This window comes from Etheostoma spectabile, chromosome 8 (assembly GCF_008692095.1).
Source record: "Etheostoma spectabile isolate EspeVRDwgs_2016 chromosome 8, UIUC_Espe_1.0, whole genome shotgun sequence".
Lineage (NCBI taxonomy): Eukaryota > Metazoa > Chordata > Actinopteri > Perciformes > Percidae > Etheostoma > Etheostoma spectabile.
Genome location: NC_045740.1, coordinates 29,410,726 through 29,435,928, shown reverse-complemented (window position 1 = coordinate 29,435,928; position 25,203 = coordinate 29,410,726). Strand labels below are relative to the sequence as shown.

At 41.7% G+C, this 25,203-nt stretch overlaps 1 protein-coding gene across 1 annotated transcript in view; it reads left to right on the top strand.

The window, feature by feature from the left end:
- The first annotated feature begins 5,666 nt into the window (after nt 1-5,666).
- LOC116694326 (CMP-N-acetylneuraminate-beta-galactosamide-alpha-2,3-sialyltransferase 1) overlaps nt 5,667-25,203 on the top strand; it is a 76,898-nt gene continuing 57,361 nt past the window's right edge. Inside the window, exon 1 of the mRNA XM_032524009.1 lies at nt 5,667-5,927. The gene's annotated coding sequence lies outside the window, so the exon portion shown is untranslated. The remainder of the gene's footprint in view (nt 5,928-25,203) is intronic.

Sequence of the window (25,203 nt, the reverse complement as noted above, 5' to 3'; positions counted from 1 at the left end):
ACACACACACACACACACACACACACACACACACACACACACAGCCCCTGCAAGCATAATATAATTGGACAAAGATTTGAAATAACGGCGTCTCCCAGTAGTTTTTTTTTTTTTTTTTTTTCTCCTGGCAGCAGTGAATTGATAATCCACTCTTTAAAATACTCCTGGGGTCTTTGCTCTCATGTGGAGTTGCTGCTGAATTGGTAGAGGCAGAACTTAGGTCCGTAAAACACTCAATTCTCCATATCTCCCACTGTCTAATCCTAATTGCCCATGGCTGCGGAACCACAAAAACAGCACCATGCCAATAATGCAATTAATTATGACACAAACTTTAACTTATTTGTTGCAGTAGCCACTAATCTTGAGTAGATTTCCGCTGTGGGGCTGAAGTTTTTATCCAAGGATCGTTCATGTAATGCTACACTGTCTTATCGACAAAGCTTTCTTGCATCTCTGGAAAAAGGTTGCCTTGTGGAATCTCCTCCTTGGAGACTGTTTTTATCATCCCAGCTCCAAGACTGATCATTTTATCAGACTCCACTGGAATAGAAACTTCAGAGTAAGCTAGTGAGAGGAAGCAATAAATATTAAAGGCAGGGTTTGTAACCATTTCAAATGTACACCTTTTTTAATATAAGTTTGAAATGCTCTATACACCCTGACAGCTTAAGCCGTTCAGAATGGTTAGACGGAGCCCGGAGAGCATCAAGGGGAGGGGTTGGAGGAGCCATGAGTGCATCAAGGGGAGGGGCTAGACGGAGCAGCAAGGGGAGGGGTTAGACGGAGCCCTGAGGGCATCAAGGGGAGAGGTTGGACGGAGCCCCGAGGGCATCAAGGGGAGGGGTTAGACGGAGCCCCGAGGGCATCAAGGGGAGAGGTTGGACGGAGCCCCGAGGGCATCATGGGGAGAGGTTGGACGGAGCCCCGAGGGCATCATGGGGAGGGGTTAGACGGAGCCCCGAGGGCATCATGGGGAGGGGTTGGACGGAGCCCCGAGGGCATCATGGGGAGGGGTTGGACGGAGCCCCGAGGGCATCAAGGGGAGCGGTTGGACGGAGCCCCGAGGGCATCAAGGGGAGGGGTTGGACGGAGCCCCGAGGGCATCATGGGGAGGGGTTGGACGGAGCCCCGAGGGCATCATGGGGAGGGCTTGGACGGAGCCCCGAGGGCATCAAGGGGAGCGGTTGGACGGAGCCCCGAGGGCATCAAGGGGAGCGGTTGGACGGAGCCCCGAGGAGATATTATCAAATCTTGCTAACTTTTCAACATTACCAACCCTACCTTTTAATTCAGTACCCTACAGTTTTGAATATACATTATTGAAGACGTTAAAAAGAAAAAGGATAAGTAACAATATTTTGAGAACCTAAAAGAACCCCAGTAGATTTATTTATTTTTATGTGATCAGTTGGAAAAACTGAGAATGAGAGCAAGTCTTAACACAGTGAATAGTGAAGGACACGTATGTTCTGATTAGACGGCCTTTCATGATGCCGGGTCTGTTGAAGGAGAGCGATAGTGAGAGTAGCCCAACAAACCGGTAATCCTGTTGCATTGTGAGATGAGATACTGTAGTTAGCCAAGTGACCTTGGCTTTATGTGAGAAGGATATTGCCAGAGGGCTGCACGCCTCATGCTGGGAGATATTGCTATTTGGCGCACAGATACTGCAGCTGAAGCCCAGCATGCATCGCAACACATTCTTGTAAGGGTTTGTTATGGGGTTCCACTTTCTATAGAGTATGGAACATATTTTATTATATTTAATGTTATTCAATAGAAATAATCATGTTCCATCTGTTATCATCTCGTAGTGAAATGAGACCAGCATTTCCCCACTGTAAGGATGTATAAAATGAGCTGAAATATCAGCCCCAGATGTTGAAATGCATTAACTAGCTCTATCTAATGTGTCAACTTCAGATGTGGAAACATTACTGGCTATATACTGTCAAATTAATTGAATAACTTGAACCCCCCTTTTCTGTAAGTGATAAGTCTATATCCAGCTTTCCTAGGGGTTGTGCACACAGGGATCAAGTACACTGAACTCATTGCAATACATTGCAGATTTCATATATTCCTGTGCCTTGGGACACTTTGGTCCGCATTAGGGACTTGAGACAAGAGTAAAATATTGTCTAGGCTTTTAATCTATGATGTCTAATGGCAAAATAAAATGACTGCAGGCTGTCCGGAAAACATACTCCCTAATTCAAAACTGCTAGACGTAATAAAAAACAAAACTCCATTTGAAGGTACAAATCCTGACAAAGTTTGAGACCACAAAATCTATCTTCTACTCTTTGTTAATTGAACTTCTCCAGGCTAGCATTTGGAGAGAATTGTTAATTTCACAGTATTGATTGGCCTGTACCGGGACTTCAGAGTAACATTGGCAGCGCTGCAAATAGTGCACAAATCCAATCTCTTGCCCCTTTTTTTGTAATTACGAGCTGACATTATCCTTTACATTAAAATTTCATGACCTGGGGACAAAGGCACGCCACTGAAAAATAAATCAGCCAAGGCTGTCAATCGAAGAATGAACAAGTTAATTGTAAATCACAAAAACGTGTTTTTTTGTGCACCTTGTCCTTGTATTTTCCATGTTTTTATAGTTTGACAACTGACCACAAAGTACTGAAGGCTTGTCAAACTTTCAGTAGTCAACTGTATATCTACGATGTTTCACTTCTGCGATTAATCCGTTGCCACCAACCTTTCCACCTGATGTCCCTCTTTTTAGCCAAATGTCCGTCCATGTTCTCTCTCTCTCTCTCTCTCTGTTAGCGTTCTAACCTCTGGTGGATTTCTGAGGACAATGGTTACCTGGTCCTCAGATCTCTGCAGGGTAAATCCAGACAGCTAGCTAGACTATCTGTCCAATCTGAGGACTATGGTGACCTGGTCCTCAGATCTCTGCAGGGTAAATCCAGACAGCTAGCTAGACTATCTGTCCAATCTGAGGACTATGGTGACCTGGTCCTCAGATCTCTGCAGGGTAAATCCAGACAGCTAGCTAGATTATCTGTCCAATCTGAGTTTTTATTGCGGCCCAAGACAATAGTGATTGGTTTAAAGAAATGCCGATAAACAAGAGCATGGTTTTCTCCCATCCCAGAATGCTGTGGACCTGTCAAACCCCCCTCCTCAGCGCTGTGGAGGAAGGTCTCGCAATGCGAGACACGACTTTGAGTACGAAATTGGACGGTAGTTTTACCCTTTCCAAATACAAAAGCTTGACCTCCTGATGCTAAGGTTTGCTTCAAGCTACAAATTTAGCGCAGGGGCAGTGGTCAGTTCACGACATTTCAAATGGAGGGGCCCGGCCTGTTGTTTTAGGGGTACCAAAGATATGAAGCACAAGTGTTACATTCCACCAACCTTCCATAGATTTGGTTCTACAATACACTAACGATAGAACACAAATGCAAGAATACTCATTCACTGCGGGTCTACATTTTATTTATCACTGCATATTAATATCCCCTCTTTGGGCAATAAAGGTGACGATAAAATGTATGAAAACATGGGAAGGGGGGCCCAGAGGCTTAATTAATACGGGGGTACTTGCCACCCTTTCCCCCTCTAGAACTGCCCCTAATGTAGCTCCAAATGTTCCCTACTGTATGTTGCCAACAAGTGCATTTTTTAGATGCCTTTGGCAAGACTCAGTCAGTGGAAACTTTAAATAGTCAAATTCAGCCAATGTGTGTAGCTAACAGCTTAATTAGCTAGCTAGCCACAGCTGATAACATCCAGCAAACTGCTTTCTTATGTGCCTGGTTAGAAATTAGACTGCTGCTTTTCCTAAAATTGTCTACAATCAAGGGCACTTTGTTTTGGTTTTTAATATACTAAGAATGTGAAATGCTTAGTATTCCTCCGTTACCCCTGTAAACTGCATGTGAGCCATGAGAAGATTACCATAGAGGCTTAGTCATTTGCAAACAAACAGTTATTTAAATTATAGCCAAATCATTTAAGTGGTGTCCTAATGACTCCAGATTAGAGCTCATAGTCCTTTCCTTTTAGTTTATATTGGTCATAAATATAAGAATGAAGAGAGAGGAAACCATTGAGAGTGAACTTAACATTTCAAACACAGTATCACGAGCCAGTGGCTACATTTGGTGCAAAAACACCATGGCAACGCATGCCACCATATCCACCACAGATATTGCCAAAAGCAATTTTTCAAAGAACAAGATTTTAAAGTGCATCTCTCTAATTCAAGCGCTATTTCCTTTGCCCTGTCCCAGTTTAACCATGTTGGCTGTAAGTCCCCCCACACACACACACACACACACATATATATATATATATATATATATATATATATATATATATATATATATATATATATATATATATATACATATATATATATATACACACACACACACACACACACACACACACACACACACACACACACACACACACCACACACCCACACACACACACACAGCAAAGTGCCCACCCATCTGTTGAACCTAAGACGGCATGCGAATTCCCACCAGAGAGGAAATGTTCTATCAAACGATGAACTTATCTGCATGCAAACACTGGCTTCCAGGGAAAGTCTGGGGTCCTGGGCCCCGGGGTGCGTTGCAAAAGCCTGTGCATCTTCCTGCAATGCAAAGTCAAGCTGACGCAAGATACAGTATTGCCCTTGGCTAAGCAAACTATCCTTTCAACCTAATGTATTGCTATTGTCATCTAAGTACAGGATGGTTTTAATGTCAATTATTGAAATTACTAACAGGGGTTGAGCTATTGTGTTCCTGTGTGCAGTCAGAAAATATCTTTAGCTGCAGGTTTTTTTTTTTGAAGAACTAACTTTTTTTTAGAAAATTGGCTAGTCAACGTCAATCACATAGACTAAAGCTTTGTTAGAACAAAGAAGTATTGCATTCATTTAGACTCAAAACTCCCTGCTGGCAACCAAACACCTTCAAACCCTTTTTTTTGAAAGTATACACAGGCAGAGCAGTACCATTTAGTGCACTTTTTAGATGGATAAAGGCTGACAGAAGTGATTAGTTACAGACATTTTGAGGCACACCCTGGCTGAGGATGTATGTGTAAATATTGCAATGTTCTATTGTTAGTGGCCTCGGGGGGGGAAAGGTATAATAAGCGGTCACCTATCTGTGGGCATAAATCTGACCAACAGGTCTCTGCAGGCCTCGAGCTACAGCTGAGTGAACTTCAGTTGGGTTTCTTCCCCGTGCTTAGACTCCCTGCATTTAAGCTTCCAGTGTCCTGTCATCCTATTAGTGTGCAGCACTTATGGAAACAAGCTGTAATGAATCTGAACACATTTAAGAATGTCTAAATATAGACATATAATATAGACAATATGTAGATATTTGGATCAGATATTGTGTAAATTATAATAAAGGTTTCATCCATAGGAGGGATACTTCTTTAGGGGGGCATGTAGAGAATTAGAATTGATCATAGCTCACTATTGCAATTACAATTAAAGAAGCAGCTGTGAGATATTACTATGGCCCATAATTAGATGTGTGTGTGTGTGTGTGTGTGTGTGTGTGTGTTTGTGTGTTTGTGGGTGTGTGTGTTGCCCCTCATGGTCAGCGCCCAGGAATTAAAACGCATGCCTCTCATTGCCTGGGAGCGCGAGCGAGCCTACCGGTAAACGCGACACGCGAGGAACTGTTCCTCCTCCTTCGCAGAAAAACGCACGGATGTGCACGTTCCAGGAGGGGAGTAAAACCACCTTCCGGTGCTTTCTCATGCAGAAGGGCAGCGGTGTGAGGTTGCCAGTTTGGAGCTCGTCTTCCCCTTAAATTGGACCCTTCAAGCCACGACTGGCCGGGCTTGATACCTCGCTCTCCGTCCTCCGCGGTGGTGGAGCTGCTGTCGCACCGCGCTGAAAATAACGACCACTTTAAGTGAGTATAGACCCAAACGCATGCTTTTAACAATTCTACACTGACACCGGTATCACCTTTCAATCTAATTATAGTTTTTAATCCCGGTGCGTTAAACAGAGACGTGCGCGCGCCGGCTTAAAGTCTTAAAGTGCTGCTGACCAGGTGTTGCGATGGAACTTTCTCCCGCAAAGATCTGCACAAATGGCAACACTTGGATGTCTAATGGAAAGCAACAGCGTGCTTTTTTGGGGGGGTTGGGATGTTTTAACCGCGCCTGCATATTTATGACAATATTGGTCCGTGCTTAACATAAATTAATTCCATAATTCATAGCCAACGTCCTGATTTTCAGGTGTGTGTGTGTGTGTAGGTGTGTGAGAAATGTAGTGTCATTGTGGAAAAGTAACTACTTTTTGAGGGCTGGATGTTTTTGGATTTCTTGGCTGTGGATTCTGTGGTGGGGACTGCTGGTTAACTCATGCACTGCTCAGCTTTCTGACTTCCTAAAGACTTTATGTCCATGCACTGTAATGCTCATGGACTTTGGGCTTGAGCAACTGTTGAACATGCAGCAGCTGTGCAGAGGAGAGAGATCTTGTGCTGCCTTGGTCTGGTGTGCTGGCTGCAGCCTCGTTAGGTGAACCACTTCTCCTCTGACAGAAATCATCTGAACTTGTAGCAAACATGAATCACTCTTTCGCTGTCAGTGGGTCATCCCAGTGCGGGCAACCTCCAGGTTTGAGTTATGAGTTTTCGAATGATCCCCTCTAGTGGGGTATTTTGCACGAGATGTCACTTTATTTGACTGAAGGTGTCTGCGGCGCGCCGGTTAATTTTTCCGCTGCAAACCTCTCGTCGTTATTAATAAGCAAGTGGAATACATTAGCCCCGCTGGTTCCTCGGCGTGTCTCCAATCAGATTGGATGGCGTAACCTTGGGGGACGACGCTGCAGCATTTAGAGGAGGGTGGCACGGGCAGAGACGGAGATTGGGTGCTCTGGTGGCAGCCATTACCAAAGGAACCCAATTACATCTGGAAATTGTAGTTGCCATAAGCAATTGTCATTTATGACTCTATAAAAGAGAGAGGCTATTTTGACAAGAAATGTGTATCATCCTGATAATATATGCACTCTATTGTGCGTTCTCATTTGTATCTGCATTGTCATTTGTGTGATGAAGTCCTTTCTGGGCTTGTTTTTCTAACAATAGAGTAGGGCAGCATTTTTTTTTGTAATAGTCATTGGGATGTCACAATAAAGTGATGTTGGATGTCAAAATAAACTCATCACAAAAGGTTCCCACACATCACACATTTTTTTTCATGCTAGTTGAAAGAAAATATCAGTACTTTAAAAATGCAACTGCCATTCTTTTTGAGTGGGGCCTTTTATTTGTGTTGGAAAAATTTCAATCCAGTACTTTGTAGTGTTCTAGGAGAATTCTGAAAGCAGCAGAGAAGCAGAACTGAGTACACTTTAAATATATATTTTAATATTCATCGTGAGTAACATCGTAATCGTGATATCCAACAACAATATCGCACATTTCCTTCACATGGTGCAGCCCTCCAAATAGAGCCAGGAAGAAGCACTGAGTCACCGTAAATCACGGCAACTCTCACCAGCTGCCAGCCAGATGAAGACGTGCTGCAAGGCAAACAAGTCTGATGAAACTGCGAGCCCTGCTGCAGTTTCCGCTTCAAAGCACGCCACGGCGAACAGAAACGTCCAGCGTTCCACCAGGGCACCTGTAACGTCTCCTTCAAAGGACCAGTTTCTCCAACGCTTCATCTTTGAGTTTAAAGTACCCATACTACAAAAAGAAAACACCTTTTTCTGGGATTTATAGGGTTTTATTTTGTGTCTCTGGTGCTCTGGTGGAAAAAAAACCATCCATGCTTTTTAAGGGAGATCCGGTTTCTGAATGTCCCCTGTCTTCAGTCTCCGGGTGAGCTGTTCAACATCTGCACGGCTTCCTACGTCACTAGAGACGAGGTGGCTAACAGTAGCATGCTAACTCGTTCTCAATTGCAAAACACTGCTCCAACAGCCACTAGTTGACCAGAATCTCCAAAAGAACTACTTCCTGTCCCTGTTCTACTTCCTGTCCCTGTTGTGCAGGTAGTCCACAAGTGGCCCTGGTCTAGAAGAAGTCTTCCAGCTGATCCTGCCTTGGACTGACCAAAGCTGGAGAAAGAGTTCTCTAGCTGATGGGATCTTACCGACCTACTGAGCATGTGCAGCTTCCAACAAAGATAGTAAAGAAGAGAGATGTCTCACTCTGGAGCTAAAACAGAGACCTAAACACACCAAGGTGAAAACCGGACCTGCAGCAATGTGCAGTACACCATGGAAACCTAGTCTGGTACAACCTCAAAATACAATTATGAACCTGAAAATGAGCAGAATACGGGCTCTTTAAGATCTTCCCAATGAGGTGTTTCCTCTAGTCTTCGGTTCAGTCTGCGCAGCCTTTTACTGTAATCAGTTATTCCGCTCTGGCATTCAGACTCCCAGGTCCAGACAGAGGAATCCCCGTGGCTCACCAGACTCAATCAGACCCCTTTTTTTTTTTTAAGTACACGGCTTTTACAACACGGTCTGCAGCAGCAACAGCAAAAAACGTTTCCAGTCCCTCGGGGGTGGTGGTCTGCACGGGTCTGCAGCATGTACAAGTATATTTCACTAATAGTTAGTGCCTTTTGTTCAGGCCTGTCAGCTTTTTTTTTTTCCTTCAGTGTTCCCTTTGGACTTCTCCCTGGCTTTTTGATTTGCCCTCTGTTTCCACTTAACAGTCCTGGCTATTTCCCAAGAATCACCTCAGCCCCATTCTATGTTCTTTTCTCTTATATATTTTTTTTAACTCAAGCATGAGCAGACTTCTTATACTCTGGGACCATGTGGAGAAAACATGGCTTTTTACTTCATGTGAGCATTAAAAAAAAAAAAAAAAAAAACACTTCAGCTCTCACTGTACTTTGGCTGCGTTTCACCCGCTTGCGAGGTTATCGGAGATGATTACAAAATGACAATTTAGGCACACAAAAGCAAGACAGCAATCGTGTGATTGCGGTCTTTCCCCCCCTAGTGCAATCGGCGTCTTCGAGACTCCACACATTGGTCCAGCAATTAGGCTTGTCAAATTACGGCGCGGCTTTTATCTGCGACTGCATGCTCAGGGATGCTTATTGGCAGGTGCACCTTTTTTGGAGGAGCAGAAGAGGGGAATCCACAGCTGGGGCTTTTCAAGAGGGATATATGCAATGTGTAAACCCATACTGTACTGTGCAGCAGATGTTTATTCGGCTACATTATCATACATATCAAACATCCTCATAGGCTGGGCAATATGTGGATGTTATATCGACATTGATATGTGAGACTAGGTTAGGGATAGGCTGATTATTGGGCGTTTTTTTTTTTGGCCGTTTGCAGATTATTTATCTATGTTTCATTTGCCTGATAACGCTCAGTAATAAATATAGCTCATTAATAAAAGTGCACTACTTTGGCTTGGAAACAGCTCTGTCTGTCCCTCTGCTTCTGAGTCTGACTTAATTTTTTCACTGGGTATTATGTTGAAAGTTCCTAATTTGTTAAATAATTGCTTAAAGCATCTAGACAACGTTTTGTTGGATTGTGTGACATAAAAAAAAAATCATTTTCACTGTAAAGCCATATCGGTTTCTAGTATCAGTTTTGTTAACTGCTACTGATCGGTATCAGCCTTGAAAAACCAGTATCGGTCGATCCTAGACTGGACATTGTTTTCAGTTTTGGATGTCCTGATATGACACAACTGTTGTCTTTTCCTGGTTTTAAATGTTGCATCACAGTAAAGTGATGTGATTTTCTGAATTTACCAGGCTGTTCTAGCCTTTACCCACTCAGTCATTGCATCCACATCTCATTCTGTACATTTTTTGGTGAAAGAACCAATGCCAACAACTTCGACGTATTTGGTCAAAAATACCGTGATTTATTTGATTTTTCTCCAGATTGTCGAGCTCTACGTCCTCTGGGGTTTCCTCTTTTGTTTCAGTTTTGATTGACACATGCTCCAACCTGAATGGTGGCGGGATGACATACAAAAATCCATCTTGTCAGCCTATAATTGAATGCCTTTGTGTCTGAACTACCAACCAAAACCAATTGGCGCCTGGTGAGGAGCTACTGGCAGCTTCATCCGTGTTTATTCGTATAGAGACAAGTACGTAGCATAGACCTCTGCCACACACCACAGCATTTATTGTCTAAGCTAATTTGCAATGCACGTCCCTATATGGAGCCATTTTTAAATACAGTAACTTGCACTAACACTTACATAAAAGACATTGAAAAACACAAACTCATCAATGGATATATACTGCAACTTGGAATGCAACATCTCACAAGGAAATGCAGACAAAATACACAATACAGACTAATACAATAAGTCACAATACAACCGGAGCATCAGATTATCCATGACTAGATAGATACTTTATTCATCCCAAAGGAAATTGTAGGCATCCAGTAGCAAGACAACCATAACACAACAAACACACATATATCACATGCATGAGAATAAAATTAAAAGTTAAATAAAAATGTAAAATCACAAACAGAAATGCAAAGACCATGATAAGGTGAGATGCTATTGTAGACCTTGTGCAGTGATAGTGCTAAAGTCAAAAGTGCAGTGCACGACGGCTCCCTCTTCAAAAACCGTCTCAGTTGGCGTGTCTGCGGCGGCCGCGACCGTTCGTTCAGAACAACAATGGCCGACGTGATAGGCAGATGGTTCATCCAATCGCCTGCCAGGTGTTTTTTTGAAACGGCCTGCTCTTTTCCAAACAGTTTCCGACGCCGTTCTGTGTATTAACACCACTTGGCTCGTCAGGTTAGTCAAATTGAGCCAAGAGTTGTCCCCTCGCCTTCCTGATGGTGCAATCAGTTAGGATGAGAGTGCGCATCACTCCTTCAGTCATCGATGTAAAGCACCTTCTGTATCTTTAATCCTCCTGCTGGTCATGTTGACAGTTTGGCGGCATCTAGTACTTAGTCCTTAGTAGGGTAATGTCTTTATTCAGGGACTCACCCATACAATATTTATGGGTATTATACACTTATTGACTTGCTCTTTTCTTACTTTTTTACTTGGAATCTGACTGTGAGCTACTGCAACTTAACATTTTCCCTCATCAATCAATCAATGATGCATTCTGATTTTGATTGATTTTGATTTGGAAGCTATACCTTTTGCTTCCAAATCAGTTACCTGTACCTATGCTTTTGTCACATGTATTTTTTGGGGGTTTGTTTTTAGATGTTTTGCCTGTGCGCTGTACATTGCTCAGACAACCTATCAAGAACACTCCTTTTAATGAGAAAAGTGCTAAGGAAAAAAACCAATCCCTCAAAATTAACCCTATTGATGAACTGTGACAAATTGACTACAACCTATACCTGCAGGACTTTCTATTTTAATCAATTTAATTTTGTAGACGTTACTCTACAAGACTTTGCTCAGGATTAGCGTTCCCTCCTGCATGTTTTCTCCAGTTGCTCTGCTTGTTCTCGGTCAGCTAATATTTGGCAACTGAAAAAGGAGGGGAGGAGGGGGAGATTTTGTCAGTGGGTTTATTTGAAGGAAAGGCTAATTGTTATGTCTCGGAGGTCCGTTGTTAATTAGAAGTTATCTCGGGCAGCTCACATGGTCACCGCTATAATTGGCAGTCAAAGCTGCGTACCACCTGGCCTAGCCTTTAACTCGCCAGGTGCTCGCAGCAAAACCGTCGGCCTCGGCACTCTGTGGATGTGGCCTCGTAAAAGAGGACAGGCAGCGCGAGGGAGGGAAAGAGAGAGCGATGGGAAAGGAGTAGAAAAGACAGCAGTGTGCCGGCCAACTTTGCTAAAACGGCAAAAAAAGCAGTTAAAGGTCATTTCATGCTACGTAGCAGTACAAGTCCTCTGGAGCCGGCATAAAGACATAACGTTCTGGGAAATTAGTGTCATCTTTTCATACACACGTCAGCATACAGGACACCTCTTTGTTTCGGATTTCTCACACCGCAGGGGGGTGTGGGGTGGCAGGTTTGTTTACCTGTGTTTGTTGAGGGGGAATCAAGCTTAGGTGGTGAATATGTGAATATAACGGTGTCTAAAAGGCTGGTAGTGTTTGTCTCAGCATCTGTTTGTACAATGTAAATTAAGGATGATGGAACAATCATGTCAAGTCTATTTTGCCATTCATCAAGAGACATAAAAACAAAATTAAGGCTGCACAATATATAATTTTTGAATTGTCATCGCAGTGTCAACTGACGCAATAAACGCATCGCCGAAGGCTGCAAGACGAGACACTTATTTTGCAGAAAACTGCACCTTTAAATGTAGCTCTCGTACTTTTGCTAGTGTCGCTTTATATTTTTTAATACAATGTTCAATTTGTTCAATAAAAGAGAAGTTATTCCCTTTCGTTTAAATTCAACGAGCAATTTGTGGAATTGTAGCAGAATACTGAAAGCAGTTGAACTGTTCCTCTATCGCACCTGATATCGTGATCGCGATATTCAACAATATCGCATATTTTCCTCATATAGTGCAGCCCGAGGTAGAAACTATTAACCCTCATGTTGTCCTCGGGTCAAATTGACCCATTTCCTATATCAATGGTTTTTTTTTTTAACCACCCAAAATAACAATTTATCCACACAATGCTCTTTGGCAAGTACAAATCTCTACTTTCATTAAATTTATAGTATTTGAAAAAACTTGAAGTGGTTTTGAAATAGTATTGAGCAAAAGTTGACATATTCCTGTCTGTGATTATCCATCAATATCCTTTCCTTAAATTTTAGTCTCAATAATTCCCAATTTCTGCTTTTCTAACTCAAACAATAGGTGTAATTTCCTCTAATTGAGGTTTATTGCACATAGATTCCAAAAAGAACTGTAAAACGAACAAAACATTGAAAAAAGGGACAAATGTACGAAAAATTTAAAAAACATAGATTAAAAAGCGTCAACAAAAAGTGTTGATTTTCATTCATTTTGATGGGAAGACCACGCAAGGGTTAAAGCGAAAGATGTTCTCATCAAGCCGGAATCCACATGAAGTCTTTAATTCAATGCAGTTTTAAAAGTGAGCTGGCAGTGATTTAATTACGAGAGGGTGATGAACGGGTAACTCAGTCACCTGTACTTCAGTGAGATTCTTCCACACGTATGATTGAGCTTTGTCTTGGGTCTCTGTAAAAGGCTAGCCCCGTGTGCCCTGCCTCATGCCACAAACAAACCTTGCATTAAAACGGGTCTTGCATCGCAGCGCCTTGGAGGACAAAAGACCTTTTTTGTCTTTTCATGCCACAAAGTCAATAGGGTTGTGTTTGTCTTGCCGCTCCAGCATCGAAAGTACACACTGATGCCCAGATGTGTCCTCCCCTTTTGTTCTCGGATCACAATGGGAATTTGAAATGTAAACGGGATTTAGACAATGTATGGCTTCTTGATGGGCAGAGCAGATTGAAGTTCTTATATAAATAAATGCTTTGGAACTGTTGTCTTGGCAGCCTGAGGCAGAATGTGTTAACGTAGAGCAGAGGAAGATCTGGCTCGGTGTGATATGTTGTTGTTCCTTATTTTACTGTGTGTGTGTGTGTGTGTGTGTGTGTGTGTGTGTGTGTGTGTGTGTGTGTGTGTCCACCCAAGAGAACACAAGTCATTTTCAGTATACACAGCTCTTGTTCAATCGGCAATGTAGCAGCGGCAACAATAAGTAAAAACCAAATTGCAAATGACAATTAAGAAAGAAATAAAATACCCAGACCACAAGTAATAGCAGAAATGATTGCCTTAGACGAACTAATCATAATAAACAGGCCTATTGCTGCTATAATTACTGACAGTAGAATCATTACTTTCCCTAATGCAGCTCACGGCTGCCGTCGTTAATAACAGGTCATTAATTAAACATACTATGGAAAACAGCAGCTCTGTTCAGGAAGAAGGACTTCTCGGAGTTCGAGTCTAGCTTAATTTTGCTCTGGAGGTCACTCCAGGAATAATGAGCAATAGAAATGTAAATACTCCTCTCTGCTTAACAGCCAGGTCACTTGGAAAATCTGAGACAAGCCCAATTTGAATTTCAGCCCCATGATGAGCTGCTTATTTTCATAAGAGTTGGAGTGGACTGACAAAAAGGCTGTAGTTTGTCAAATGTTATTTTAAAACAAATGAGCTTCATGTAAATGTCGCTTTCAATAGAGCATTTTCCCGCTAGTTTCGGGGAAAATGCAAAAACATGGTTTTTAACACTCATGTTGTCCTCGGGTCAAATTGACCCATTTTCCTATATCAATGTTCTTTTTAATTCCCCAAAATAACATGATTGATTCCACCCAACGCTCTTTGCCAATTACAAATCTCTACTTTCATTAATTTTGGTGCGTCTTATTCAATTTCATAGCATTTGAAAACAAAGTGAAGTGTTTTTGAAATAGTATTGAGTAAAAGTTGACATATTCCAGTCTGTGATCATCATCAACATCCATTCCTTTAATTTTGGTCTAAATAATTCCTAATTTCTGCTTTTCTAACTCAAACATTAGGTATAATTTCCTATAAATGAGGTTTATTGACCATAAATTCCGAAACTAACTGTAAAACTACAGTTAATGAGTCAGTGTTACGTAGTGTTGAAAATGTCAAGAGTGACAAACGTTCAAAAAAGCGTCAAAATTGTTGAAAAAGGGACAAAGATAAAAAAAATATTGATAAAAAGCGTCAAAAGTGTTGATTTTCAATTTTGACGGGAAAACACAAGGGTTAAGGTCTAAATTCATTTACTAGTTAATGGAATAATTTTACATTTTACTACTTTCTTTACTAATTATCTGCTTAAGTGAGACGAGGAGATTGCTATTAAAGGGATAGTTCTGATTTTTTTTTGTAGTTGAGGTTCTGTGAGGTACTTATCCATGGTCAGTGTATTAGCCACGTGGCGGTCAGCCCACACCCAGTTTGAAGACGCAGGCAGTCTGAAGCTGAGCAATTAATATCTGTATCTGGAATCCTTTCACCACTTTACTCTTCAAAGCCTCCAGACTCCTTATGTCTGCAGTTCCTGTGACCTGTGAGGTAAAATGACGTCCCGCTCTGGAGCCGCTGGAAGTTCCGCCCAATGTCCAGTCGCCTTCCGCTTTCTTTGGATTGGCATTTTAATCTCCGGTGGATTCTGAGGACTATAGAATAGAATGCCTTTTATTGTCATTATACACAAGTGCAGTACCTGTGCAACGAGATTTAAGCAAGGATTCTAGATACAGATATTAATTGCTCAGCTTCCGACGGCCTGCTTCTTCAAACTGGGTGTGTGCTGACCGCCACGTAGCTAATACACTGAATGTGGATAAGTACCTCACACTACCCCAACTACAAAAAAATCCAGGTAACCATAGTCCTCAGATTGGACAGATAGTCTAGCTAGCTTTCTGGATTTACCCTGCAGAGATCTGAGGACCAGGTAACCATAGTCCTCAGATTGGACAGATAGTCTAGCTAGCTGTCTGGATTTACCCTGCAGAGATCTGAGGACCAGGTAACCATAGTCCTCAGATTGGACAGATAGTCTAGCTAGCTGTCTGGATTTACCCTGCAGAGATCTGAGGACCAGGTAACCATAGTCCTCAGATTGGACAGATAGTCTAGCTAGCTGTCTGGATTTACCCTGCAGAGATCTGAGGACCAGGTAACCATAGTCCTCAGATTGGACAGATAGTCTAGCTAGCTGTCTGGATTTACCCTGCAGAGATCTGAGGACCAGGTAACCATAGTCCTCAGATTGGACAGATAGTCTAGCTAGCTGTCTGGATTTACCCTGCAGAGATCTGAGGACCAGGTAACCATAGTCCTCAGATTGGACAGATAGTCTAGCTAGCTGTCTGGATTTACCCTGCAGAGATCTGAGGACCAGGTAACCATAGTACTAGTTATTTATTAATACTGACCATTTAATTTCATTACACTGCAATATTTAATACTCAGGACTTTTGATACACCAAACTATACTTTTGCATAATGTGTATACAAACACTTCATCGAGATAACGTTGTCTTCTAATCTAAAGCGATGAATTTCCATCTTACAGCAGCTTCATACATTATAGTGTCTGACCTTTGTTTGATATCTCATTTTGGCAAAAATGTTGTTAGCCCAGTGTAAGCAATTTCATCGAGTTGCTTCTTAGTGCTCCAAAATGCTCTGGTTGGATTTGGGCTTTTATTGTGAAGGGTAAAAAGCGTAAGATGAAGCTAGCGTTATCCGGTGCCATTCTCAATATGAGAGTTTGTAAAAGTGTGTCCTGGTTCAGAATACGGAGGTTTTAATTTGGCTTCAGTAGTTGGCATGCATTAGCTCGGAGGGCTAACTATGCTTTACTATATAACGTAAATGCCTCTGTTGTTGAACCCTGTGTAAAATTCCGGCAGTCCAATTAATTGTCTCTTGATAGTCTACATGCAAGAAAAGGAATGAAATTTGTCGGGTACAGCCCTAATGCAACCCCACTTCATAAAGTCCTGTTCCCTTTAATCTTGTCTGTACATTACTGCAAATACGTAGCTGGTGTCAGGACGTGGAACGCTTAATATAGCTTAGCTTAAATATGGGAAGCTGAAAGATCAGTCATGTGATAATTACTTCCACCGACCCATTTTCACATACATGTAAGCATGTGATCCATTGTTGATATAAAAATATAGATTCTATCTTTGATGTAGGCTACTGAAGATTGTCATTGATTTTCTCATTTCACTCGAAGAAAAGAGTGTTGAACTGTTCCAAAAAGCACCTCTACATACATCTATCCATTCACAGTGATTCTTCCTAACAATGCTGAATTCACTGAGTGTTTCTGTGCACGGTCTCTGCCAAAAGTCTTAGCAGCACATCAGGATGTGTGTACGTTTTCATCAGTGCGCCACACACGTCCTAATTGGCATCTATAATGGTTGTGAATAATTACTGTCTTCAGTAATTCTGTAATCAGCATTGGAGGTACATCTGTCTGGTGTGTGTGTGTGTGTGTGTGTGTGTGTGTGGATACACCATGGATATCAGACGTCTACAGCCTCGGTCTAATTTTCTACTTTTTTGCCTTGAAGGCTGAAATGAGAACCCGTTTTCAATTCCTTATGACGAAGGAACAGGCTAACGGCAAAAAAATGAGCAGCAGCTAATTTTTAACAATGTATCGAAAATGGAAAAAAAAACCAAACCCCCTGCACTATATGCTTTGATAATGACCTTTTTGGAAAGGTTCCTGCCACCTGGGTAGATCTGAACCGAGGGTTTGTCCCACATTCCTCTCTGCAGACTCGGAGGGGTTTCTCTATGCCAACGTCTCTTTTGATCAATCCGCAGAGTTTATACCAATGTAACAGTCCAGTGTAAAGGTCCTCCTTTTGTCTCAGCTGGTGCTTGGTTTGGGTGTGCACTTTGCTTCACTGTCAAGTTGAAAGATGGGATTCTTCTTTGAGGGCAGCACATTTCCCAGAGAAACATCTCTGTATTTGGAGCCATTTGTCTTCCCCTCTTTCATAAACCAAAACCTGCGTCCAGCCTTGAAGCATGCAGCACCAACACCCTTATTAATATATATACCAGTGTCATCTACAGTTGTTGATTGATTACTGGTGACTGGAGTTTACTTGCACCCAATCATTTTGCAATGCATGTTTTTTTTAGAATACTGTAGCTCTGCATGTGATCATTTTTGTTTGCCCCTCCGTTTCCGTCACCTCTCCATGTCCTTCGGGATCATAAGGAAGGAGGCAGTGAAATATATACACAGGACACAGTGAACCAGGGTCGTGCACTCGGCACTGCTCAACTGTGCAGGGTGATTGGTTTCCATGGCGTTGTGTGTCCTTGTTTAACATTTCACCTTCCATTGTGTTTAAAATATACAGTCAAACCTCCAGAGGCTTCATGGAAGAGTACAAGCCCTGAGGCTGAACGATCAAATTGAATTTATAGCATAATATATTTTGTTGTGTAATGTCACCTATACATGTTTTCCAGTCTTTATGCTAAGTCAAACGTAGTGCTGCCGGCTGTAGCTTCATATGTCCCGTACAGACCGATGAGTGGGATAGATGTTCATATAGGGTTAGGGTAACGTTTGGAAAGGGGATGTATGGTTTGGTAGTACAGAAACTTTGCAAACGTGCAGATGAGGTCTTATATGCACAAAGCGGGAATAATCCGGCACACAGTACATATTGCGGTTGTTAATGTTGCTGCTGGCCTCTCTGCTTCCCTGATGAGCTTACACCTGCAGAGTCATTCATCTCTGAGGGACCTACTGATCCTGGCGAGACCCTGCTGCTGGCTCACGTCTAGCCTGTTACTACAGTTTTCATTGGGTTTTCCGACTATGAAATCTTACTTCCGTCTTTAAATCTCTTTTTAAATAAAAGCATATTTAGGACCAACGTTTTGTACTAAAAGCCACGAATTACAGTGTACTTCTAGTTTACTTCTAAGATGTAGCCCACCATAAAATACTAATCAGCACCAGTAAAAAACAATGTAGATTAAAGGAAGTGATGATGAAGGATATGACCCTATCAGTATACTGGTGGTAGTATTAGTAGTAGTGGTGTACCAGAAAGAAGATGTAAAATGTTTCTCATTACCGGGTATCTGCTGTGTATTTAAAATCGCATTAGTTTCATTGTTAACTCTCAATTAATTGCACATTTGTAACTATTCTAAATGTCCATTGATTTCTTTTTGTCCCATTATTATTTTTATTTTTTTTCTTCTCATTTTAATGCTCTCATTGACATGGAAAATTGGATTGGCTCGCTTTGTGCAAATGTTGGGTTTTTTTGCTGTAGTTGTTCAAGACCCCCCCCCCTCTCCCCCTCAGCATATAGCCTACTGTAGTGTTCAATTTCACACTAACATTCTCCCTTGGAGCCAATAATCTTTCACACAATGTAACACTGACATCAATAACAGTGTGGAAACAATACTTTGACAAAGGGTGGGGGGGGGGGTGGGGGGGGGGTGGGAGATTGGCATCAGCTGTGTGCTTGGCCGTCAAGTGGTGTTTCAGACTGGCCGTGCTGCGATGATAGCTCAGTTCACAACGACCAAACACTCCGATCCCTTTGGTCTGCTCAGTGGAACATTTGGCAACTTTTAAAAAGGAAACTTTCCATCCAGAATCTAATCGGCGTCCATTTTGTCGTCTCGTGCTCGCCATCCACTCAAAACATGACGTTACTACTTGTTGGCTGGCTCACAAGCCCAAACGGCGTGTGTGGCGTGCCTGTTGTCTTGGTTCCGGTCTAGTTAGATCCGGTGGGTGTTGTAGTTTTTTTCTAACGTTACTAGTTGTTGCAACGGCATGTGGGGGAAAAAACCAACAAAGTTTGCTAGGCCAAAGAGAACGTTAATCTCGTTATCTAAAGAAAACTACGCCATTTAAAATGGTTTCGTGTGACAGCACTAATAAAATACCTTATCAAACCTGACTTTAATATATCCAAAATTATCTCTTTTAAGTAATAATGCAGGACTGGGCTTAGTTGATATTGTTCTTTAGTGGTGCACATTCTCGAAATAATTAGATTAATTTGTCAAGTCACAAAAACCAAACCTTTTTGGGCTGTTTGGTTGGTTATCCAGTCTTGGAGGAATATGGCATGTTGGAATTAGTGCGTGAATTTATGTTAAATTTAACGAGTGAACTGTAACTCCTTCCTTGGCCTTTATTAGGGAAGGAATTCTTACGAATTCAGTCGGACACTGTTAGCCACTGAGATGGTTTAACCCAGAATGACCTGGCTTTTAGGCACTATACGTTTTATTTAGTGTACCATGCAGCAGGAAAATCAAAGTCTGCTTTATTGTCAATTTCTTCACATGTCAAGACATACAAAGAGATCGAAATTACGTTTCCCTCTATCCCACGGTTGAGACAAGACATATTTTACCAATTAGGTCCACAGACAAACATAACATTCAAGTAAACAATATAAAAAGTAAAAATAAGAAGGCACATACAATGAAGAAAATAAGAGCAGCAAAATTTGAGTTGAACACAATAGTGCAAAAGTCAGGCGGTAGCATAGGGGTGCCAGTTATGACAACGTCTATTCTTTCAGTTTTCAGCGTTGGATATATAAACAATAAGACAGCATTTTGAACAAAGGTTGGCTCCAGCGTCAGAGCTCAGTGTCACAGCGACAGCAGTCAAAAAATATTTGCCCTTCTGGGCCAAACACCTGCTGACAACAATTTGGAGCTTAGCTTTTATAACCTTGCCCGCCCTGTAATACCACAGCGACACCCAATGTACATTACAAGAAACAATAGCCAAAGTCTGAACACTTGAAACAACAAATCTGGCTCCGACATCGCCTTCATTTGGTCTTTGGGCCTCAAACGGATAAAGGCCATTCCTGAGACTCGGCTGAGCATTTAGGTTGTCCACGGCAAGTAATCAAAGTCAGGCGTGGCATGAATATTACTGTATCTTCTTATGAAATGGCATTTGTGCAACCATGTCTCTTTTTTAAATTCCTGCGTTAATGCCGGTGGTACACAGGCGAGATGTGGGGACAGTGCTGTTGGAGAGTCCAGCTTCTACTACAAAGCCTGAATCCAGTGAGCAAAGAGTTTAATTTGCAGCTGCTTGTGTTCCTCCGCCCTTTGATTAACCGTCGTGCCGGACTCACGCACTGAGCGTCACATCTCATTTCTTACTAATGAAAGCACAAACTAGCGCCTTTCAATTTCATTTTCAAACGGCTGCGTTTTGTGTGGAAGCTTGTGTTACAGATGATGTTATCAATCCTGAGCTGCAAAAAGGAACACATTCATTTCTGTGTTAGTAATGGAGTGCGGCAAGGAGGTGTTTTGTCTCCTGTTTTATGTTATGTTTATATGGATGAATTATTAAATCAGCTAAATGGGGTAAAAGCGGTCTGTCTTGTGGTTAATCATCTTGTGTATGCAGACAGTCTGGTCCTGCTCCGTCCGTATAGTGCTGAAGGTGCGACGCTAAGAAAATCCACATAATGAGAGTTAGAAGCGATGACAGGGAATCACCTTTTCCGACCCTTTATTTGTCAGATAGTCCTCTTGCTGTGTGAGGAAATTAAATATTTAGGTCATGTCATATCCAATGACTGGCCGGATGACAAAGACCTCTACCGACAGCGATGTCAAATTTATCCTGATGCTAACATGGTTATAAGAAGGCTTTCTATGGGCTCTGGCTCTGAAGTGCTCTTTGTTTAGGACCTGCATCACACCGCTATATACTCAACGGTGGTCGAACTATGAGAAAATGAGTCTGCAGAGTCTCAAGGTAGCAGACGTTGATACAATGAGGCTGCTGCTTGGGGTCCCTAGGGGGCAGAGTGCCAGTCGGCTGTTTGTGTCCACTAGTGCACCGACCTGTGAGACACTCTTAGGACAACTGGACAAGTCAGAACCATATAACTGAAGCCCTAGTATAGCTGTTATAGATACACTTCTAGGTTAAGACGACATTGGTGCAATTGCCTGTATGTCCTATAGGCAAATATGGAATTATTATGCATGTTTGAATCTCCTTTTTATACTTTTATACTGTGTGTAATATGGACCTGTGTCTGCAATAAAGCTTTGTTATAGAAATGTGTGTGTATATACTGTGCATATATCTACTGTATGTATATACAGTATGTATATGTGCATATATCTACTGTATAAAGGTAGATAGGTGTGTGTGTGTGTGTGTGTGTGTGTGTGTGTGTGTGTGTGTGTGTCAGATCAATAAGAACACGCACAGTACATCTTAGAACAATCTTTATTTAATAAATTATTGTGATTCAAATAAGAAATTACCATGTTCAAAAAGGATTAGGAAGCTAGAAAATAAAACTTGTCTGGTCCTACTCCCTTTTTCTATTTTTATCCTTTGGTTAAATACAAATCAATTTAAAGTGATAAAATAAGTGATATTTATACGTGTTTACATACAAACGTGTATCGCATGTCTACAAGTATACAAGCCCAGGAACTATACAGTCAGTATACTCTAATATAACTCAAGTTTTTTTTTTTTTTTGTATCCACTCCAATATATTAATTTCAAACGGTCTCTTAAAATTGCTCATTGATGTACAGTCCATGATTTCATCTCTTCACTGCAGCTAAATGGACTCCTTTGGTTGTGGTGCAGTGATATTTAGCATTTGTTCTTAAGTTTCCTTTGAAATACAAATGTTCCTTCAAAGCCCGTCAAAGGCTCCCTTTGACTTACTGATCAGGGGTATGGGGGTGTGCATGGCTGCACACCAGAGTGGTTTTAAGTGTGCGTTTACAGGTGGCAAGGCCGTGCCGTGCTGGAAACTCAAGTGGACCCAGTGTTGTATCTGCAGAATCCTTTTCAGGCTGATTCTTAATGTTAAATCACGGCAAACATCCTTGTGGTTATATTGTGGGACAACATGACTAAAACACAGATGCGGTACACATAAAGGGGGCTTTCACACCTAATTCATTCAATTTCAGACTTCAGTTTGGTCAGAACCAAAATTACAGGTGTGAAACCTCCTGGAAACCGCCGAGATTTGGTCCAACCAGAAGAGGTGGTTTCGGTCCTCATCGAACTGAACCATGGTCCAGTTTGTTTCTAGTGTGAAGGTCCTTTTTTGGATGGTTCGGAGTTTCACTCCAAATACAGGAAGTTCTGGCAGGCGTCGTGTTATAAGAACTTCATCTCCTATAGGGTCTAGAGTAGACAGTTGACGGCTGTCAGAGCTTAGAATAAATTAGAATTTTACTTGTTAATTGGTTGTATATGTATAGTTTCACTTTCAGTTTTTCTCTGAAAAAATACTGTAGCTCCTCAAAACCCATGTAAAGTTCCTGTGTCTTCCTCAAGTAGTTCTTAGACATATCAGGAGACACGTCTCATGTACAGAATGTAGTTATGTCGTGTGATAATTCTTCAGGTCAAACCAAATGTATGCAATGCAACAAAAACATGAACCTTGGTGCTTTCAAGTGTGTAATGGTTGCCCATGTCCATCTTCAATAGAGGCTATTTTATGTGTGGGGAACATGCAGGAGTGTATTGATTTTTCCATATAGATAAAATATAGAGCTGTGTTATCAGTGGCCTGGATTTGTATCACGGATTGTCTGATTTTGGTGTATTAGTTCCTTTTTGTTTTGAAATACTTCCCTAATTGATGCTTCTATAAAATGACACCGGGTTGTGACGTAAGGGATCTCATCAGCTGATCGATTGGACTCGGGAGAATGACGGAAAGGGTTAGGGTTGGGACGTTGGGGTGTTTTGGGGGTATTTAAATGTGTGGGATTCTTTGAGTGCTTTAACGTGTTTGTATAGAGTGGGTGCGTCCGATGTTTAATAAGTTGTGTCTATAATACACGCAGTTAAACTTATATTCCATGGTCTTTTTATTTTCTTAGCATGTTCATTGAGCCGACTTAATGGCAATTAGGGTGTTTGTAGGGTTGAGGGTGTTCAGGTGTTGTGTAAATAAAGTAGGCAGGACTAGATTATAGCCGATAGATATCAGAGATCCGCCCATTACCTTCATTTTATGCGTTAAAGTTAGGGAACTGTTACAAGTGTGGAAAAAGGGAGACTTCTACACACCAGCATGTCACTGCGGCTGCTTGGGATTTAATACCCACACAAACAAACCGTAGACTTTACATATAAAAACGTATTTCCAATTGCTTTCGGAGCTGTATTAAAGTTAATGTGAGTGGAAAGGTAAGCTGAGAGGCAAACTATTCTTCTAAAAACTGGAGAGCAGCCTCCGAGGGCTCCTGTTGGAACCTTCAGAGCCCTGAGAAAAAACTTTGAAGTGCCCTGAAAGCACCCTAGTTATATGGAGCACACTGAGGGACACGTTGACTCACGATTTATGAGCTCCAGGAAGGTTTGGCACGGCAAACAGAGCTTGCCGACAGATACGGATAATACATTTCCTGCTTAATATTAAAAAACTGTCTTCGCCAGAGGATGAGACCAGATATTTTGTCGCTGAAAGAAATCCCCAGAAATTCCCTGTATCAGCTCAAAGGTAGATTATGTACGATTTATGTAAAATAGCGCCCCCTGCAGGCACAGCAAAGTGTGACGAATCCCAATCAAAACAAAGGCGGCCTCCCAGTCGGTGCTCTCCGTTTATCTGCAGCGTAGGATGCAGGAGGCAAAATAAATACACCCTGGAACCCAAGTCTTCAGCTGAACATGTCTTAACCTGTTCCATTTGCTGAGCGTAGCCACAGTTAGCTTAGCAAAAGACCCAAGCTTTGGTGGTACAAAGCTACAGTATGAACATCATTATCCAGCCGCTATAGCCCTAGCTACACCATAGCAACAAACTGTCAGATGTCAACATCTGTGTCATTAAACCAATAAACCTTCAAAGTTGTTTCCCGTCTTACATTATCTTTTCAAACGGGAATGCTCTGCAAAAGATTCTCAACGTGGGCAAACTCATTTCCATTTCATCCTTCAAAACCATCATATCATCATCCTTGTTCACGGACATATGCAGTTGCTTCTCTACATAATCATTTTTCCAGCTAAATATTTGAACGGTTCCTCCCTCTCTTACTCACCCATGTACCTGTACTGTTGTCTGGGTAGTATTAGTATTGGTCATTTCTAAACTGTATGTATTTCTAATGCACTCATTTTCTAGTCCTGCTAGGTGAAAAAATAGATCCAATAAAAAATCTTGGGTAGAGCTATGCTGATCATTTGGCTAGGCCAATATGGCGACCAAAATTAGCTCATTGCATGTAAATATAACAGTATGTCAGCTGAGTGATTACAGTATAGAAATGCCCAAATACTGGATGTTCTGAGGTCGTTTAGTGTCACCATGTCAAAAGTTCACCACAGTACTAAAAACTATTGGGTGGATTGCTATCAACCCTTGTGTTGTCTTCCGGTCAACCATTGGGGGGGGGGGGGAGTTTTTTTCAACATTATTTTCCCCACTTTTTCAATGTTGTGGGTGCTTTTTTTTTTGGGGATGTTTTTGGATTCAAACGTTTTTTGATATTTTTAATGTTGACATTTTCAGCGCCTATTTTGACGGCCCATTTTTTTTGGGACAAAAAAAATAATTAACTGAAAACGAGTCAATTTTACCCAAGGACAACATGAGGGTTAAGTGTGGTATAGTGAGGATATTCATGGTCCCAGAGGATGAGGCCTAATGACTTTTAATTTAGCGCCATCATCACATGACAAA